Source organism: Anthonomus grandis, chromosome 1 (assembly GCF_022605725.1).
Source record: "Anthonomus grandis grandis chromosome 1, icAntGran1.3, whole genome shotgun sequence".
In the NCBI taxonomy this organism is placed as follows: Eukaryota; Metazoa; Arthropoda; class Insecta; order Coleoptera; family Curculionidae; genus Anthonomus; species Anthonomus grandis.
Window position 1 is genome coordinate 2,901,961 of NC_065546.1, and position 17,606 is coordinate 2,919,566.

The window sequence follows — 17,606 nt, forward strand, 5'->3', positions numbered from 1 at the left end:
ATGAAATTTAAACAGCCAATTTAAACATGTATTATTACTGTAATTTAAATACCAAATCGAAATTAAACCTGTTTAAATTTCTGGTGTAAAAACAATTTAATTTCTAGCGTATTCGTTAGTTTATTTATTTAGCAGGTATTTAGGCATATCAATTAAAATATATTTTTTTTATTCTCAAAATTTAGTTGAATGCGATGCCTTTTTTTACCTTATAATACGTTTAATTTTTGTAATAACTATGTGCGAATGTAAAGTAATTAAATAAAGTAATTTAACTAGTTAGCTAGTATAAAATAAGCCGAAACTAGAGCAGTTATTAAAAAACCATAATTAGTGAAAAAGTTAGTAAAATCGGTGTTTTATGGTTGCAGCTTCGTTCGCTATATAAATTTATTTATTTTATCTATATATTTTTTTTATCAATTTTTTTATATCCAAAACTTTGTATATAAAAATAATGGATTGAACTATAGACAATGCTTTTTTATTTCCAATTAACTTGCCCAGTGTTGTATAACGTTTTTAAATCGTATAACAACTTTATTAAAATAAAGCTGTTATATAAGGCGTATTCCCTTATTTGATAGCAGGAATCAATTCAAAGTTTTCTCATTTCTGATAACGAAAATTCAATTGGAGTATAATAAAAATTTAATTTATATAATTTATAGAATAGACTTAAGAGATAGAGATGAAAGGTTATGAGAGTTTTCTTCTAAATCATGAATATTGATCGGTGATGTTTAGGATATAGTTTTTTATGTAATATTTATTTAGTTAAGAATAGCAACTGTGTTTTGATTTAATATTTGATTTGCGTTTTTAAAAAGAATTTGTCGAATTTTGCAGCTCTTAGTAGCATACGTCATTTTTTATTGTACATAGTTTGTGATTTAATAAAACATTTTAATTTATTTTAAAATAACAATTTTTAGTTTTAAACGTTATATATCAGCGAATCATTTCACTCAAATTAAGAATTACAATTTTAAGATTACAGTAAACTAAAAACTATATAAAGCCTTAGAATCAATTTTATGCTTATTGAAAACAATAAGAAAATTAATAAATCAATAAACAATATAAAATGTGAAAGCATTAAAGCCTTTAATTGTTTTTTTGTACATGTTGCAATGTTAAGTTTAACCAGATTTGTGGCTTTTAATTTGAATTAGCCTAAAAAAGCCCTTAAAGTTTAATCACTTTTTATTGTAAATCGACTAGTTTAAAAAGAGTTTAATCACCAAAAATTTGTCAGTACGCATTTCAACGTTACATTCATAAAGGGCTAATCGAGTTTCCACGATAACATGGATCCCAAATTTCATTACCAATTTTACGGCAGAAATTCATTGCTTTCCGTTGGCACGAAATATTTTCATTATTAGGACGTTTATACCGTCCGTGTCCACCTGGTTCCAGTCCGTTTTTAACGAACTGTTTCCGATAGAAATTATATAGGGTTTGCATTTGTTTTTTGATAAAATGCAAAACGGGAGATTACAATGTCAACCCTTCCATTATTCGCTTTCATTGTTTGATGGTATTTCTGTCTCTCTATTATTCGATTGACAAATATTTAACTTTGCTCGGATTTTGCCTATAAATAGAGAGAGCAGAGTTAATAAAAATGAAATTTTGCTTTATTACATTTTAAAATTTGCTTGGTTATTTATATTTTTATAAACAGGAAGGTGTAGAGAATAAAAAGCATCATTAAAATAAATTGCAAAACGCCTTATAATAATTATAAAGTAAGACAGATTATTCACATTTTGGTGCATAATCTATATGCATACGACGCCTTTTTTTAATAACTTGATTTTTTGCTGAATAACCATAATTTTAAATTTGTCCTGACACTATGAATTAAAAGTGATCAAAGCTAAACCATATTTGTTAGAAAACGCTTAAAAATTATAAACTGATAGATAAATATTGAACCTTCCTTCGGTGTGTTAGAGCTATATGTTATTAGAGTTAATATAATTTTAAGATTGGTGGTACTTTAGGAATTTTAAAAAGCTCTTGTATTAAAAAAAATCAATAAAAACCTTAATTTAATTTAGGTAGTAAAGTCACGTAGATACGTAAAAGAACTTATCAGTAGAACATTTTCCGTGTAAATTTTCCAATTTATTATTGTTCGCGAACTCACAGCGAAAAGCAACCTGTGAAAATTAGTTTTGAAGTTGAAAAATGTCTTTTTGCTTCGATCATTAGTTTTAAATGGAAATCCATGTTTCATATGACGTGTAACGAGTAGCGTAAAAAGGAACAAAATAATGAGAGAAGGCTTTTGCATTTCGTTGTTGTTTTTATGGAATTGATATGTCCTGATGATTATTTTTGAGAATAGCCTTTTTCATTTGAATTTGTTTAGAAATTATTGATGTCAAAAGCGTATAACGTCGGCTTACTTTCAAAACCTGCTAAGTCATTTTGGATACATTTTACAGGAGGCACAAAAAACGTGTTTAAAATCATATACACTATTTTCGTGAATTGATATTGTATTAAATCCTAATTACAATTGATTTTTAATAAATCAACACTATTTTTTTGGTAAAATATTACCAACATAATTTTTAAGGAGACTTCTAAGGTTTTGAAACAAAAAAACAAGTAATGCTGGAGACTTAGTAAGTTTTATTTATTTTGAATTCTGCTTAATTATGTTTTAAATGTTATTATGAGCTACTGAATAAAAGAAAGGTATACATTATACATTATATAAATTATTTTGAAAAATTAACAAAAAATTAAAAACTAGTCTGCTTCAAATGGTAGGGTGTCATAAAAAAGATGATAGTCCGCAGGTATAACTTCTTTTAATTGTTGCAAATGATCATATTTGCTTTTTTTAATTGGAAGTGAGTTTTCATAAAGAGAAACTATTTCTCCAACCCCTTGACTTTTCCTGCTAAGCCTCTTTTCCAATACCGTCCAATCATCGTCAAAATTTAATTTGAAGTATGATTTTCCATTAGGCCTGTACTGAATGGCGCACAAATCATTAACAGTCGGATCTCCTGTTTTATAGCCAGGACGAATGGAAGTGTGGTACTTAAGTGCCGAAAAGTTTTTAAAATATTTATGATTTAAATATTTAACTTGATAGGGTTTTGGATTTGACCGAGCCGATTTACATGCAGCAATATATCCAGCAGGTGAATAAATTTCTCTATTGCGGAGTTTTCACTCAATTGTAGAGTGCATGCTATCGCACTCCATCTGGGTATGGCCACTTACCAAATATTTTTGCGTAATAATTATACCCTTTTTTATTGATAGCCAAAGAGCATTTGACAAAGTTACGTTTTTATTTTGGGCAGTGCATTCATCACTATAGAAAATTATTTCATCACCTTCGCACATACTGGATTCTTCTAGGAAATTATACAGAATTGTTGCAAATTCATTTGAGGTAACTTTTCCTTCTGCCTCATGCCAAAGAAAGCAATTTGCATCTTTTGTTCTTAAATTATATAAAGTAAAATTATGAACTTTTTTTTGTAATAAATTTTCGAAGCCATTGGACAAAGAAGAACCGATTGAGGGTCCATTGTAAAAACACGATGAGCTGTGCTTTTATTTGTAGATTTTTTATCGCGTGCTCTATTTTTTCTGGAAACATGTTGGTTATATATCTGTTCGTCACCGTTTCCCGCCTTATATGAGACACAAAGGTCATTGATCCTTCTTGGGTGCGTATAGGCTTAAGTTATTTAAAGCAAACTCTTCATGAAATGACTTTATGGAGAGAGGTTTAATAGACCTAGTTTCACAGTATTCAATATAACTTCTGTATAATGCAGCCTTAGTCTGCCAAATGGGCTCCAAATATTTTTTACTCGATGAAGCTCCATTTTCGGTAATGGCATGAAAAAGTTCTTTAATCCGATTTTCTCTGATTCATTTCTATTGTTAATTTTATAAGTCTGAGTTAAATTAACATAAGTATTAGGAAAAGCGGTATTATGATCTATACCTAATGTTACCCAGTTGTGCAAAGACCAAGTTCCTAGACTAAGAGTGCTAATAAACATGACCTGACACACTCTTTCGCAAACACCATTTTTCTTTAAATAACAAATAAACGTATTAGAGCGTCTTGAAATTTCATTGATTTGATTTTTTAAATCTTTGGGAGCTGTGCTGTCTACAAGGCTTGAAATGTAGGTTTTCTTTTGAGGCCAAGTTATGTTTTGCCAGAATTGATTAAAAATGTGTTGTCTGTCTTCTTCTGTGAATTTTCGGCATTTTAGTTTCTTAGATTTTTCCGACATTTTACAGCTACAGAAATGTTTCATTTGACGAGGCGGTTTTGCTACGTCAAATATCCACTTTCCCTCTGCATTTTTTCTAAGTCCATCATATTCATCACCCTTTTCACGTTTATTCTTACACTCTTGTCTTTTCCAGCTTCCAGAATCAGGTTTTCGTTTTCTATTTTTTTTTATTTTAATGTGCTCTTCTATATTTTCCACTAATATCTCATTTTCTTTTTCACTATCTTCGATTTCAAAATCTGTCCTTTATAGTTTTTTTATTGACCTCAAGGTGTTCATCTTTGCTTTCACTTGGTAAGTACTCATCATCGTCATCGCATTGCACTACTTGGTAGGTTGGTAACTATTCCTGACGTTCCAGGCTCCGCAACAGGTCTTGCACCCTATTTCCCCCGTCAGTTTCTAGGTTGAGGTCCGAAAATGCATTTTCTGAAGCGCCTACGGTAAATTCATAATAATAAAGTATCTTTAGAAGTTAAGTAAGAACACTTACCATTTATCTCGCCTAATAACATTAATTCATCATGTCCTCCACAGTCATCTATTAATGTTTTAATAGCTTCATCTATTTCCGTCTGAAGTTCAAAATAATTTTCACTTTCGATCTCGTTACTTGTCGCATTTAGTCTAGTTTATTTTATTATTTTCCAAAAATAAAGTAGACGTATTATCCATTATTGAGGAAGTTTTACCGTGAATTTCATTGAAATTTGTAGAGCTACCATAAACTTATTTCTGCCCAAACCCCCGTACATCTTAAACAGAATAATTGACCTATAATAGTCAGTTTTACTGAGTTATTGATTCCAAATTAATAATAAACCCCTTAACTCGTTTATTTTTTTATCGATTTTTTTCAAATTTGGCAACGTTGTTATTCTCATAGAAAGTAATTTTCACACATTTTTGAAAACATTATACAAATTACGGTTTCACCGGAAATGAACCCAACTTTTGATTTTTAAAGGGACATCCCATATATTTTTGATTTTTTGGATTCTGCACATTGATTTACACTTTTTAAGTAAATCAATGTGAAGAATTAAAAAAACCAAAAATTTATGGGGTGTCTCATTTAAAAATCAAAAGTTGGGTTCATTTTTGGTGAAACCGTAATTTGTATAATGTTTTCAATAATGTGTGAAAATTACTGTCTATGAGAATAATTGGCGAAGTGTTCCATGGCAATACCAAACGGTTATGAGTGGAAATTACTAAAACTATGTACTATGTTAGTTACTCTTTTATTTATATAAATATTGTTACTTACCGTCTTTAGACTTTAACTCCTTTGCAACTTCACCCCAAATCCTAGTCTTTAATTTGGTTTTCATGTAGTTCGGATGTTTTGTATCATAAAGTTCTCTGTGTTGTCTGACTACCTCTATAAGCTACTCTTCCGAACCCATTGTAAATATAAAGACAAATTGCAAATGAACTCCTGTCAACACAGCCAGGCCCGCTCACGCACGAGAAACTGCGTTTCAATCACTGCGCCACGCGACTGCACGTAGACGCGAGTCGTCACCAATTTGCGCTGTTTCATAATATTCACCAGGCTACAAAAATACGTGCTGTGCTGCGTCGCGGCACACGCGCTATACGCGTCTCAATTTGCGCCTTGCCTTAGAAGCTTTTGAGTAATGTTACGCGTTTTAACGACATAGAAGATTTAATCATTGTTCGATAGATGGCGCTGTAATAAATTAAAGACTTGAGAGCTTTTACAGGATGCTAAATGATAATATTAAATTTTTTTTTGTATCAAAACCTCAAAAATGGTAAAAATCAGACTTAGGAGGTTTTAAAAGTAAACCGACGATAAGATAGGACTGGTTCTGTCATATATTTTAAAACAGCTAATATAAAGCTATTAAACTAATATTTGATTATATTAATATAATCAAATTAATATTTATTATCAAACTCAGTTTACCATATACTCACAAATATTTATTTTTAATTAAAAACAACAAAAAAATAATATTAATAATTAATCGTCAATTAAATTTTATCAAGTGAAACAGAAATTGAGGATATTATTTATCCTAAATAAATAAACCGTAAATAGTAAAATATATGACCTTTCAATTTAACTACACAGTAATCCGTATTAACATACATATATGTTAAATATGTAGGCAACAAAATGCAACGTACATTAGTTTATTTTATAATTTGAAATATAAAATCTATATATGATCACTTGTTAAAAATAATAATATTAATTATTAGCAAAGTTGTAGGGGTTACCAAAAATCGACAAGCTAAAAATATATTTACATATACAGGATGAGTAACAACAATGTTATAATAAAATATATAAAAATTAAATAAAAACTTTTTTATATATGTTATGCCCTACCGTTTATTATTCTACAAGATGATTGAGCTACAGAACTGTACACTGCTTCTGAAGCTCAGCTGCTATGGTTTTAGAGGCGTAGCACATTTTCGGTTCCGTTCTTATCTGGAGGGTCGTCATCAGCGAGTTTTTGTGGGCTCTGAGATCTTAGAAAACCTCTTTGAAGTCTAAATGGAACTGTGAAGCCACCACACCGAGGATTTGCCATTCCTCTGTAATAAATGGCTTTCAATTTTTGGCACTCGAATGGCTTTTAATTTTTAAATTCAAAGAAATAGTCCATTTTTTCTCAGAGAGACTGTCTTCAATTAAATAGCAATGAATCAAACTCCAAGTCTCAAAATTTATCATCACTATACTTGTTCATCACTATTTTTTTCAGTTTTAATTGTTCAATGGTTTTTCTTTTTTTAAGCCATGGAATTCGTAAATCCATACATCGTACTTTCTGTATATTTAAGAAATATTTATCGACTAGAGATGGACATTTTTTGAAGCTATAAAAGTAAGAGTCTAATGCTTAGAACTTTAAAAGGCTCGAATTAATAAACAATAATTTTGTTTGGGTTCAACAAGTGCTCAAAATAAATGGTATGTTTTGTTTACAAACATACCAATACTAGGTTGTCAAGTTTACACATACTTCCAAAAACAAAATTGTTGGATTTTAGATAAAAAATAAAACGCAGAAATTGATTTTACCTATTTTTAAAGCAAATATAACATTTTTAAATAAAAAAAAACATTCTTATTCCTAATTCCTAACGCTTTTAAAATATGTGACATAGCAACACCCCAAGCATAAATGATATATCATCTTGTCAAAGAGAAAAAATTAAAAACCCTAAGTCTCGGTTTCAAAATATTTTTTATATGTTCCTAAGGTTACATGTTTCGCTTAAAAAAGCATCATCAGACCTTAAACTATAACTACTAACTTACTTATGATAATTACACTTACAAGATGACCTGCAGGGTCATCAGGTCAAGCCAGTGAGTATATGATAAACTGAGACGGCTTTACATTAGCTGTTTTAAAATATATTACAGAACCAGTCCTTTCTTATACGTTTTTGACATCAATAATTTCTAAATAAATTCAAATGAAAAAGGCTATTCTCAAAAATATTCATCAGGACATATCAATTTCATAAAAACAATAACGAAATGCAAAAGCTTTCTCTCAATATTTTTGTTCCTTTTTATGCTACTCGTTACACGTCATATGAAACATGAATTTCCATTTAAAACTAATGATCGTACCAAAAAGACATTTTTTAACTTCAAAACTAATTTTCACAGATTGCTTTTCGCTGTGAGTTTGCGAACAATAATAAATTGGAAAATTTACCAGGAAAATGTTCTACTGATAAGTTCTTTTATGTATCTAACTTTACCACCTAAATTAAGTTAAGTTTTTTACTGATTTTTTTTAAATACAAGAGCTTTTTAAATTTTCTAAAGTACTAGCATCTTAAAATTATATTTAAGATATAGCTTTAACACACCAAAGGAAGGTTCAATATTTATCTATCAGTTTATAATTTTTAAGCGTTTTCCATCAAATATGGTTTAGCTTTGATCTCTTTAAATTTATACTATCAGGACAAATTTAAAAATATGGGTATTTAGCAAAAAATAAAGTTATTAAAAAAAAGGCGTCGTATACATATAAGTTATGCACTAAAATAAGAATAATCTGTCTTACTTGATAATTATAAGGCCTTTTGCTTATGTTTTTTTATTCTCTACATATTCCTGTTTATAAAAATCTAAATAACTAGGCAAATTTTAAAATGTAATAAAGCAAAAATTCATTTTTATTAACTTCTGCTCTCTCTATTTATAGGCAAAATCCGAGCAAAGTTAAATATTTGTCAATCGAATAATAGAGAGACAGAAATACCATCAATGAAAGCGAATAACGGAAGGGTTGACATTGTAATCTCCCGTTTTGCATTTTATCAAAAAATAAATGCAAACCCTATAAAATTTCTAACGGACACAGTTCATTAAAAACGGACTGGAACCAGGTGGACACGGACGGTATAGGCGTCCTAATAATGAAAATATTTCGTGCCAACAGAAAGCAATGAATTTCTGCCGTAAAATTGGTAATGAAATTTGGGATCTATGTTATCGTGGAAACTCGATTAGCCTTTTTATGAATGTAACGTTTAAATGAGTACCGTAATTTCCCCTAACAATAGCCCACTTTTTAGATTTTCTCTTGATTTACAAGTGTACAAAGCCCTATAGACCAAATGTTTGTTTTAAGATATGTTCCTGTTAGGTGACCTTATTAGCTTTTTTAAACAAATTATAGATAGACCTTATATATAAAGCAAAATAAATAAAAAGTAAGCGGTACAATGTTGGGCCCGTAGTTGCCCAACTATGGTCCAAAATGATCATATCATCTAAATGATGCATTGGACCAAAATTGGTATACTGAAACGCAACTATGGTTCAGAAAACCGATAATGAAAAATAAAACTCAGATTTTAAAGTCGAAGTTTATTTAAAAAAAAGGTATTTTAGGGTAAATTAACATACTTTTCAATATTCGATCAATCGTATCCAAGCACTTCAATTACCAAAAAAGAAAACTTATAACCCCTCATATGTAAAAGTAAAATCAAATTTTTAGGTTAAACTTTTTACAGTCAAAATGTATAGAGAACACAAGATGTATCTTTAACAAAACACACAAGATTTGTTTTTAAATTAACTAAAAAAATTAAAGTGTTCTAGCTAGCCTGATCTTTTTGCAATTCTGTAACTAAATACAGTTGTCTACTCTTAGAAAATAATTTTGGACTTTCTATTTTCTTTACAATATCTTCTTTAGAGTATTTTAGGACATCCTTTTGTATTGGCCATTTCCATAAATTCCCAATTTGTTCCATGCAGCTGACCATGTACCCATTTTTTGTTGTTTTCTCGACCACACCCGGAAAATGTTTTTGTTCAAAAATGATTATAACAAAATCGCCTTCAGATATTGTACTAGATTGATTATTTTGTGACAAAGGTTCATCAACCAAGGTTGGTAGCATATCACTAAAAGTCTCTGATAGAGTATCGCAGCCTAAAGAAATTTCTCCTAAACTTTCTTCCTCTGAATCACTCAATGCAAATTTATTAAGCTGCTTACTTTTTTTCTTTTTTTCTGTTCCAGAAGTACTAGACTCGTTGATATCATCTGGTCCTATACTTTTGCCTGGCTCAACATTTAATTTTTTCTTTTTCCTGATAATCCGGGGAACAGTTTCTGAGTTTCTGACATTTTTAAGAAAACCTGTAAACGATTTATTGATCAAATCATAATCAGAAGACTCATTAACCCTGTTGCTGCTGGGAAGTCTAGCTAAAACCTGATCCCGACTGAAAAGATAAATCCCTGCTTTTCTAAAACCAGACTGTAAATTGGTTGCAGCATTTTCTATTGTTCTCCCAAACAATTCCTTTAAAAGAGATGGAAAAACATCTTTAGGGACTGTAGGATGTCTTCTTCCAGCAGAAGAGCTTTTCCACTCATCCAACACATTTCGCCAATGAATTTTAAAAGGTCGGAAAAAAGGAATATCCAGCGGCTGAGTTAAGTGAGTCGAGTTTGATGGCAATGCTACAAAGGCAATGTTATGTTCCTCGCATAATTTAACAAGTATAGTCGCTTCGCTCCTATACTTTTGGTCCGTGGGGACCAGTTTGGAACCTTTAGGTCTTGTCAGTGATGGACCTTAGAGGATTTCTTAAAAAAAATCGCAAATTATCAGGTGTACTTAGGTGAGGCTAACGTTTATCTGCCAAGGAAAGAGAGGACCAGTTGTTGGGGTATCATGCTTCAAAGAACCATAATTTGTTATATAGTCGCGTTGTGTGTCAATATACTGTCTTATATTTCAAATATCTGTGAAAGCATATTAATTGTATTCTAAATAAAGCCTGAATACCAAATTCGAACAGAATCGGACCAATAGCAAAAAAGTTACGGTAGTCACGTGACCTAGGCTGAAACTTAAATGTCAGTTATCTGTCATAATTTATTAGTTGTATCCTAAATAAACCATAAATACCAAATTCAGAGAGAAGTTCCCATAAGGGTCTATTTATTTAAATAGAACAAACAGGGATTTTACGTCAATTTGTTTCAATTTTTCTTTTTATTTTGAAATGTAATAGTAATAAAATATCAAAAGAATTGACAGGAGGAGAATAAGAAATAAAAGAATCCATCAACGAATTGAATCGAAGCTATAGAAGCCGAGATATTAGTAAAAATGTGGGAAAAACAAAAGAAAACTGTTTTTTTCCCACGGTATCATTTTTTTTTCTTAAAATAATTTATGACAAATTTTAGTTTTAGCCCTAAACTGGTAATTTTCACTAAAAAAACCCAAGAAAAAAAAATTTTTTTTTGGTCGAAAATCGAAAGGGGTACAGCCATGAAAAATGTCGAAAAAACGGTTTTTATTTTTTTATTAATAAACTATCAATCTGACAATTTTTTGTATTAAATAAGAGTTCTTCGCTATATTAAGGGGTATTCGCCAGTTAAAACGAATCGGTTCTAGCTATTATAGAATCGGAGAAAATTGGAAAAAACTATTAAACATAAATATCGAATTATCAAGAGCCCTATGAAAAAATTTTAATTTTTTATTTTTCTAACCTGTACTACTTCAGAGTATCTTTAAAAAAGATTATTACCAATTTGACTCTAAAATGAACGTAAAACCTATTTCTTTGCATTTTTCGATTTTCGAACAAAATCCGGGGTCAAAATGACCATTTTTCCAAAATATGCTCCGAATTCAAAATTTCTTTTTTCTGGTTAAAGACCATTCAAAAACTAATAAAAAAGCTTTATGACAAAATTTTCCACGAGTTATACGAGTGCCATAATATAAAGGGAAAAATTAGGTTCCATAAGAGCCTATGTATAGGGATAAGACAACCGGGCTTTTACGTCGATTTTTTAAATTTTTCAGTTTTATTTCAAAAGACAATTGTAATAAAATATAAAAAGAATTAACAGGAGGAGAATAAGGAATAATAAAAACCATCAACGAATTGAATCGAAGCTATAGAAGTCGAGGTATTAGTAAAAATGTGAAAAAAAATGAAAGAAAACTCGTTTTTTCCCACGGTAGCATTTTTTTTCTTAAAATGAGAACTGACAAATTATAATGTAAGCCCTAAGTTGAAAATTTCCAGTAAAAAAAACCCAAGAAAAAAAAAATTTTTTTTTGGTCGAAAATCGAAAGGGGTATAGCCATGAAAAATGTCGAAAAAACGGTTTTTATTTTTTTCTAAATAAACTATAACTCTGAGAACTTTTTGCCTTAAACAAAAGTTCTAGGGAATGTTACGAGGTATTCGAATGTTAAAACTAATTGATTATAGCTATCACAGATTCGGAGAAAATTGTAAAAAACTATTAATCATAAATATCAAATTATCAAGAGCCCTATGGAAAAATTTAAATTTTTTATTTTTCTATCTCGTACTACTTCAGGATACCTTTCAAAAAGGTTATAATCGATTTGACTCTAAAATGAACAGAAAACCTATTTATTTGCATTTATCGATTTTCAAACAAAATCCGGCCCAAAATGAACATTTTTCAAAACATGCTCCAAATTCAAAATTTCTTTTTTCTGGCTAAAGACCATTCAAAAAGTAATGAAAAAGCTTTATGACAAAATTTTTCAAAATCTATAATAATGCTACAATATTATGAAAGAAGATAAATTCCCTTTAAAGCCTATGTATTCGAACCGATGATTTTTTAATTTTTTTTTAAAGGCAAATTTAAGAAATAATTTAACTAATTAAGATAAAAGGAATAGGGTAATACAAAATATTATCTACAAATATATACATATCATCTAATAGCATTTTTCAATCAAATAGGAAATTTTGATAGTCACATGACCCTAGAACTCAATATTTTAAAATTTTGTAAAAAATCAACATTTGCATCCTAAATAAACTCCAAATTCCAAATTTGAACCCAATCGGATCAATAGCAAAAAAGTTACAATAGTCACGTGACCCGGAAGTCAAATGTCAAATATCTGTCAAAAATTAATAATTGCATCCTAAATAAAGCCCAAATACCAAATTTGAACCCAATCAGACCAATAGCAAAAAAGTACCAATAGTCACGTGACCCGGAAGTCAAATGTCAAATATCTGTCAAAAATTAATAATTGCATCCTAAATAAAGCCCAAGTACCAAATTTGAACCCAATCGGACTCATAGCAAAAAAGTACCAATAGTCACGTGACCTTAAAACATAGTCATGTGAAATATCTGTAAAAATTTATTAATCTTATCCGAAATAGGTACTAGGTACCAAATTTCAACCAAATCGCACCAATACCAAAAAAGTTATGATACTCGACTAACCTTAAAAATCAATAATTTCAAAAAATTTTTATTAATAACCCAAAAGCAATGTTTAAGAATTGTTAACATTTATTAATAATAAACTAAATAGTAAAAACTCACCTAATATCTAAATTTTTATTTTAAATTAAATAGATCATTACGACTGACCCGTGTATATATTCGAATAATTTTAATAAAATAATCGGGCAAATTTCATTTCGCCTCACCCCGGTATAAAACCACTGACTTTTCAAAAAAACGGCATTTTTCGAAGACGTCAAAATGTTTGCCGAATTTTCCTGGCCGCAATACACAATTTCCCCAATTGATATGCACAGATTCGGAAAGCCCATTCATTTTCTGATTCGGTGCTTCCTTTCCCTGATCGTTTCCGGTTCATTTTCATTCATAATTTTACAAAAAACCCAACCAAGTCCCGGCCACCTGTCACGAGCAAAAAATTTTTACCCACCATGCGTCAAAGTATTGTTCCCACTAGCCATTTCATCAGAGTTTAGGTTGACACCTCCAATTACCTGCAAAAACGCAATAAAATTGACTTTTTTCATAAAATCGCATTTTTCGGGTACTTGTACTATCGCTGGAACCCTGAAATTTTAGTATGTGTTGTAAAACAAAATTTCGGATCCTTTAAATGTTGTTTAATCTTTTCACCATGTACAGGGACGCAGCAAATGAATTAAACGCGAAAATTCGAATTGCTCAGAACCTATTAAAGTTGGAAGATTGTAATTTTACACAAATACTGGGGTTATTAATGTATTTAATGCCTGAGAATATAAATAGTCCAGGTGCCACTACGAAAAAGTTATTAAATAAAATGTGATTTTTGAGTCGGACCTTCATGGGTAAAGTTCATTATTGCTCGCCCTGTATGGTTCCCAAAAATTTCGGTTATATGGCATATGAAAGGTAAAAGATGAAGTTATTTTTTGAAAAAAAAAAATTTCCCAAAATAAGTATCGTTTGGCGGAAAATCTCAAAAAACTGAAAATGCTAGAACTCGTAAAATAAATTTTTACAAAAAAAAGCTCTAAGTATGTTAAATCTCTTATAAAATGAAGTCTTTTCGCCGAAACACTTTTTTTATAAATTTTTTTTTTTAGCCTCTGGAAAAGTTTGAATTTTTTTTTTAGTCACTTTTGTTCGCTTGTAATAACTCACCCTGTATACCGATCGGGCCCAAAAAGTATACAGACATGAATTACTATAAAGTCTTTTATGCCTAAAAATTTCAATTTTTTTGACAGCGTTAAAATTGAGATCTCGTGCAAAAATGAATTTTGACCGGTTTTTTTACGAATTTTTGACTTTGAGACAGTACCGCTCCGTTTGATGGTACCCGAAAAAAAATTCGTTTACGGATCCATCATTCCCAATGTATTGAGAGACCCTATGCCAAATTTGATCGTTTCGCTAGCCATACAGCCAAAGATATGAATTTTTATTTCCAAAAAAACACGATTTTTCGGACCCGAGGTCGCGTGCATAATATAGTCTGCGACTATATAATAACCTTGGGACTTATATGTGAGCTTAAATTATCTCCGATCATGACAGATTTTTTAAATCTACTGCGCTTTATTATGGGAAGTAGAATTGACATAAACCAGTCCTCAAAGCTAGATCCATCAAACCATCCGTTTTTACTTCTATTATATCTGGTTCCTGCAGATCCACCTTCGGTCCACATATCCCACATTTTTTCGGCCTTATAGTTAACATATGGAGGACATAATTCACCTGAACTTCGGCTTCTAAATGGTCAAAATATTTGTTTATAATTTGATCATCGATAGCAGCTCAACATCTCTTAATGTTATTACAAGGCCTCTTCGACAAATCCCCTTTTCTCCGCAGTAACCTTGATTCATTGCTCCCGGTACTATCCAAATACATCTTAATAATACATCTTAAATCCAATGGAGTCACGGGAAAGCCAAACTCACACATCACAATACAGTGTTAAACAAAATACTGTTCTTCTTCCTCAGTAAAAACGCATTTCCGTCCTGGTGGGTTTATACAGTTATTTTTTATTGCTTTTAGTTTTGAAATAATAGTGCTGCGCGGAATATTATAGGTCTCTGAAGCTTTCCTTTGAGACATTTTTCCATTTTTTATATCTCCAATGCACTGCGCCAAAACCTTTTCGGAATAGGGGATATAGGGCCTCGCCTCTACTTTTCTACGTTCCAATTTTGATCTAGGCATCTGAAAAAGAATAAAAATGCAATAATTTGTTTTTTAAAAGCTAAAAAATGCAATGTTTTATTTTTTGGTACATAACAATAGTCTGGCACCTATAATAGGTTAATATTAATCTTTAAGTAACTGTATCCCAACAATGGTCCACAAGTTTCCAACAATGGTCCAGTGGTCATTGTTAGGTTCCAAGTTGCCATTTTTCGTAAACAAAAATATTTAAAAAATTAAATTAAGGTTATATCAATTTCAAACATCTTTAATAAGCAGAAACATATAAATAAATATACAGGAAAAAGTATATAAGGAAAATCTTTACCGTAAGAGATGGACAGCACAAGTTCGCAGGTTATGAAAATCTCACTTAACTGAGCCGTTTGATCTTGTAATCGCTCTGCGTCTAGGACCATGAGGACGGCAACTGGAACAACTTCTCTAGCACAGAACACAAATATATAGAGAAGTGGTGGTTGCATACAAACTAAAAGAAATTCTTCTGACAAATCAGCTAGCGGCCTCTTGCTTGGCAGCGGAAACTGTTGTAACTAACTTGACAGTTTGACGTGTCTAATTGGACCAATCGAAATGGTAGAAAGGCGTGGCCAAATTAAGGCGGGAAATCACATTTTATTTAATCTGACAATCTTATCATTTAATCGTAATATCTAAAGCACACGCCTAATCAAAAAGGTTACTCATAGAGAAGAGCCTTTTTGATTAGGTGTTAGCATCAGATATTGATCTGAACAAAAATAAAACTTTTCAGTTTCATTTTACATATCTACATGAGTAAATTTACTGCAATAATCTACGACAGTGTACTAACAATAGTGTAATATATATCACCAATTATAAAATGGAAATAAAACAATGTTTTTCTTTAATATATTTATTATTTAATTGTCTAAACAATAATTACTTAAATTTATATAAATAATTTATTGGAATTTATTATAACAGACATATAAATTAGAATTAATCTAAATGTTTAAAAGTATTTTGTTAGCACTGAACTACCCTAACCCAAACAGATTAGCAAAGGTTTTGAAGATGTTTGTGCTATTTTCTTATTGTACACTAAGGACATTATCATTATGCTAATAATATTCTTATTTTACTAACACAGAGATATATTCAATAGAGAATGAATTATCTTTGTCTAATATGTACTTGTTTCTGTTCCCTAAAGAAAAATTTAAGAACTAATTTAAATTCTATAACAATAAAATTATTCTATAACACACAAAAACAAAACCTCTTTAAAAACAAAAACAACTTATTATAGTATAACATAAATCACATACATAGTATATATTTGTTGGTCTTTCATATAACTAACAACATAACTCGGAACTGTAAATTAAAAAAACAACTGAAAGACCAATGTCTACATAAAATAAAAATAAACTCTTAAAAAAAAACAAGATATCACAAAAACATTTATTCTAAACCATTTTGGGGCTCAGCTCTCTCGGACTCTTTATCTCTGTCTCACCTCAGCAACATAGGAAGTGGTATGAAACAAGTATGAAATAAAATTAAAAAATAGGCAGTGCAAACCTTATAAATAAATTCACTAAATGATTTATGTGAAAAATAATGACAAAACTAATGTTTAAGTAAATAGGTATTGTATTGCAAAGCCTTTAAATTAAATTAAATATAATATATTAGAAATAAGGGTATCATATATCACAGATAATTGAGTACAGAAATTCGATTACTTTAAAATACAATTTAAATTTTACATTTTTAGCCTCTTTTTTGGAATCTTTGATTGACAGATCTTTTTTTGTTTTTTTGCATGGCCATCACTATTTAAGGTTTTATGATTTTTATCCTTTAAATATTTATAGATTGTTAATTGAGTAATAGTTCTTACAATGGGTTTAACGATGTCATGTGTGTCACAAAAATTAAAGTCATTAAATTTCTCTTGATGAAGAGACCAAAAATTATCTATTAAATCTGTATAATGTCCATATTTATCCAAAAAGTTATATAACTTATCATGAACAGTATCTACTAAAAGTGATAATTGACTTGAAGGGTAATTTAATCTTGTTGTATTGTCATTTTCCTTAAACTGAATAAATAAGTGCTCTTCCTGTACTTCACTTGAATATAAATTACTGTGGCATGTTGTGCAATTATCAAAATTACTTTTTCTTAAAATATAACCAGCAACATATGGTGTGGCATAGTTATCTTGTGGAAAAAATTCATCCTCATCAGAAATTTTATCAATATTAGCAGAATGCTGAAAAATGTCCAGGTCCAAGCTGTTATCAGTTTGTTTATCACAATATTTTTGTAAAAACTC

The 17,606-nt window shown here is 30.1% G+C and overlaps 1 long non-coding RNA gene across 1 annotated transcript; it reads right to left on the reverse strand.

The window, feature by feature from the left end:
• Positions 1–2,712: 2,712 nt before the first annotated feature.
• Positions 2,713–5,789, reverse strand: LOC126742723 (uncharacterized). The gene is made up of 3 exons (XR_007662706.1): positions 5,563–5,789; positions 4,786–5,047; positions 2,713–4,730 (listed from the first exon to the last, which is right to left on the reverse strand). It is a non-coding gene; the product is annotated as an uncharacterized LOC126742723 (long non-coding RNA).
• Positions 5,790–17,606: the final 11,817 nt, after the last annotated feature.